This window comes from Rattus norvegicus, chromosome 20 (assembly GCF_036323735.1).
Source record: "Rattus norvegicus strain BN/NHsdMcwi chromosome 20, GRCr8, whole genome shotgun sequence".
Taxonomy (NCBI): Eukaryota; Metazoa; Chordata; class Mammalia; order Rodentia; family Muridae; genus Rattus; species Rattus norvegicus.
Window position 1 is genome coordinate 49,564,089 of NC_086038.1, and position 4,473 is coordinate 49,568,561.

Here is a 4,473-nt window from a genome sequence, read left to right on the forward strand (position 1 = left end):
CTTCCCCTCCCAGCCCGGCCGCAGACTTCTTTACCAACTCTGACGGTCTGATTCACTCCTACCAGCCGCCGCGATGGGGGCGTGGCCGCACCTGGCCAGCCCAGCCGTGCAGCGTGGGGTTCAGGGCTTCCCCCCACCGATTGCGACCCGCGGCAGCTTCCTCTGTTTGCAAATGGATTTCAACACGGACTGGGAATCTTCTTACTTCCCTTCGCAGGCGCTTGCCCTCCATGTTTACTCACACTGCGATTGTATTCTAAGTCCTCCGGATCGCTAGCTTCCTGTCGCGGCAGAATGGGGCGGGGTGGGGGGGTGGGGGGGGGTAGGACGACTCCTCCTCAAAAGAAAACCCTAGTCACCTAGACTCGGTGTCTCAATTACAGGATCCGCCGTACTTCGAAGGACAGAGCTGAAGTATTTTTGGCAGCACATGCGTTACAATGTCGCTGTGTTAGTTCTGGAGTCATTGCTGGTGAAGTAAATATTCTAAGGAGTTTCTCCTCTAGTACGAAACGTATAGGATTTCATTTCTCCTGCTAACTGAATACAGTCAGCTTGGTCAGACCTGACTTCCTCCTTTCAACCACTTGGAAATAGGGAAACAGGAAAAAGTTATAATCCTATGTACTGGTTTTGTTGTTCCTGCCTCCCATTCCCAAACCCACAGCCAGGCTTCTGAGCCCGGACACACAATGGAGAGTATGAATGCCTCACAGTTAAAAAGGGGGATGCTGGACTGATGGCAGTGAGTGGAAAGCCGTCGGAGGCAGTAATTAGTGGGGCTCGTTCGGAGCCTGGCCGGCTTTTTCCTTCAGCCCCAGTCTGTCTTCTGGAGAAGGAAGGACATCCTGTGATGATGGCATACAATGTCCTGTTTGTTTATTATTAAGAGCGTGGACCTTGCATTCCTGTTTCTCATTACAAAACAAACCAGATGCGGGACTTCCTTCAATGGTCTTTTGCCTTCACTGGGATCCTCCAATTCACAGAAACAATGCTGCCAAGGGCCCATTTATAGCCAGCATCCCATCACGCAAGACTTTTTAGATCACAGAAGTCCAAGTCTTCCCCCTTTCCTGCTTGCCTCATCGCGGGTCCTACCCCCTCCCCCACCCCACTTAAAAAAAAAAATCACCTCTCCCGAAAGTTTACGTTGAGGTATCTTTCTTTTCTAGTATTCTAAACACACGGGACACACACACACACACACCCACATCCAGGTCCACACCCACATTCACACACCCAGACCTAACCTAATGATACCAACTTAGTCATACAATGAAGTGGACATCTGAGTATTTGTTTACAGGAAGAAATGAAACAGAGCAAAACAAAAGCTCAACTCAATCGTAAAGACAGGCCTGTTTATCTGTTTTCCTTTCGAGAAACTTTCCCAGAAAATTTTTTTGGGGTGGGGGGGAGAGGTGGGTAGGAGGTAGAAGATTGTGTCACAGAAAATGGCTCGTACATCTAAAAAAAAAAATCCTTCTACAACCTGTGTAGTTCAGAACAATCAAATTTATACCAGGGGACTGACGAGAGTAGCACACTGCTCCCTGGGGGCTGCAGGTCCACCTGTTATTACATTTTCCGCCAGAGGGGGCGCTAGCACCAAGAGGAAACGGGCTGTTGGCGTGCTCTTGTGCCGCGGGTATAAAACTGAATGAACAATTCTTAAGAGTTCTCAGAAAGGGCCAAGTGATAATTAAACAAAAGAAATCCAGCCTCCTGCAGAGGGTTCATTAACTGATGCTGAGTCAGCACCACCACGGACAGAAAAACAATGCAGTCATCCCAAGGGCTGGCCTGCTGCTAGCTGTCTCCACTACACACACAGCAGTTAACACAGGCTCCCCCCACCCCCCTCTTTCTACCCTGCTTCCCTTTCAGGATAAACTCAGTGCTCTTGGGGCACAGATACCATGCAAGTGTCAGTGATTCCACCGCTGTGACGTAAAGAAATAAGCCAAGGGTGGCAGTCAACCGGGAAGAGGGCTATTTTAAGCCAAATGTTTGCTTTAATGACTGGAAGATGCCAGTGAATCAACTCACTGTTAATTAATATCAGCCTGCGCTCACCTTCCGAGGTGGTGAAATGGGCTTGAGTATAGGGAGGACGCAAACATCAAATATCAGTGTGAGGCTTATCCAGGCAACCCTAAAATTAGTTCCAGGTGGGTGAAACTATCAGGAAATAATAAAAAAAAAAATGAGATACAGTATTGGAGTATAATATCCTTGGAGTGTTTGTTTCTTGATACCAGGAGCTGAGGGAAAACAAAACAAAATAAATAGCTCCAGGCCAATTTTTGATGATGATCGTGGTAGTTAAGGGGAGATAGTGATATAAGCTAAAAGGAAGGGCACCAAAAAGAGGAGAAAGGAAGTGCGATCATATTCAACAAAGTCACATTCATATGACCGACTTAGGTATCGTCCAGAGCAGATTAGCTAAGCAGAGCCTGACGGTGTGCTCAGCGTCACCCAGCACTTCAAAGGCTGGAGCTAGGCGCGCCCAGGATGTGGACTAAAGCTAGGACACTGGGAGACACTAGCGCCGGTGCGCAGCAGAAAGCACGGGGGCGGCCAGGGTCTGGAATCTTAAGTATTAAAATATGTCTTCTAAACAACCACTGGGTACGGTTTTAGTCGTTTTATCATTTCGTCCCGTGTTAGGACACCCCAGCCTCAGTAGCTGTCTTCCTTCATCAGCCCTTCCCCCACAGAGATCTCTCGTTAAGCGTCTGTGAAATGGTAGCCCATGCCGATCCGAATAGCTCTGTTCTCAGAAAGCCTGGTCCTTTTCTTCTGATGCATCATCAAAACCCAACATTCGTTCAGTTTCAGCTCCTGGGCTAGATTCCCCGCCCCTTTTAGTCTTTGGGTGGGTTGGGTATCACTCTGTAGGCCGGCAGATGACTCTAAGGGTAAAACAACTATTGTGGCATGGAAGGAACTTGAGGACCAAATCTGGAGACCGGACTCCACTTGGGTTAAAAAGAATTCCCCCCCCCCCCCCCGGTAAGGAAAGTAAGAAAAAAAAATGGGATAAAATATGTTCAAGATGAAACGAGTTTTCATTTTCTAATTCAACTCCTGTTATACCCAAACAAGGTCAATGACAGGCTAACCACATCAATAGATCACCCCCCACCCTCTTCCCCACTCCCTACTCACCCACCCACCCCCAACCCCCCACACCCATTTCCCACTTCCTGTAAGCTAGGCATCTTCACGCTGGTAAACATTTGGGGACCAACTGTAAGTCTGAGCCTTAAAGAGGGGCTCTGTGGCTTTGAAGCCCTCCCACATGTCTCAAAGCCAGGCTGAGAACTGGAGGGGGCACTTGGCTTTTAAACTTGAACAGCCTTTTCAACTCAAGTCAACCGGGCTTGGCTTCTCTGGCTGCCTTCCGTTTTTAGGAGCCGGACAAGAAGAGCAAGTTATGTGTGTGTGTGTGTGTGTGTGTGTGTGTGTGAGAGAGAGAGAGAGAGAGAGAATGTATGTATGACACATGCTGTGTTACAAGGCAGCGTGTGTGTCATGGGTGTGATTATGTGCACGATATGTTTCGATGATGTGTTAAATCAATTTAAAAATAGCATAAGCTTCCTTCGCGTGACACACAGCTCACCTCCCCCAAAACTGGGACAAACATCGTCAGGGCCTAGACTTTGGAATGGCGATCCTAGGGGCCTGTGGGACGTTTAAGAATGATGTCACTGTTTTGACTTGCTTAAGAAGGGAAACAGAGATTAAGTAAATTAAAGGAGAGCTCTTCTCTCTCCTCTCTCGAGGACTGTACCAAAGATAAACACTCTCCTAAGGCCCATAAAAACCTTCAAGATGGCCGAGGTGACAGGGCTTCCCAGCACTGTCCATGTCATGACACTTCAGTATATTTTGGTTCTGTCACAGTTTTGGTTTTATCTAATTATTCACACACTTCTAAGTTCAGTTTAATATCACTCTGTAACATCCACCGACTTCACAAATAATGCCAACAGTCGCTAACCCTCCTATCCCTGGCATTTGTGGGGGAAACCACTGTGGGTTTCCAAGATCTCGGATTGCCTTTCTAACTATGTTTTTATTATGGTGATTCAGATCTGAGAGGGATCTTAACTTCTGAAAAGGCTGTGGGGAAAGCAATCATTTCTGAACCCAGAGGACGTCTAGCCTGGATTTGGTATGAAAAGGAATGAGAGGATCCAGGGTGGAGAGACTTAAGGAGAGAGAGGAGGCATCAGGGCAGGTGCACGCTCAGGGGCACTTTCCTTGAACAATCTCCTCTCAGAGTCTGAGGGTGGAAGGATAGCTTCCGCACCAGTGAGAGCCCGGGACCAGGGTATGCCTCTCTCTTTCAGTGGGAGGAGAGGCGCTACAACAAGGAGAAAGGCTCACAGTGGAAAGAAAAAGACGATAGTGTACACAAAGCCTTGGGCTCGATTCCTAGCACTGCATGAAGTAAAT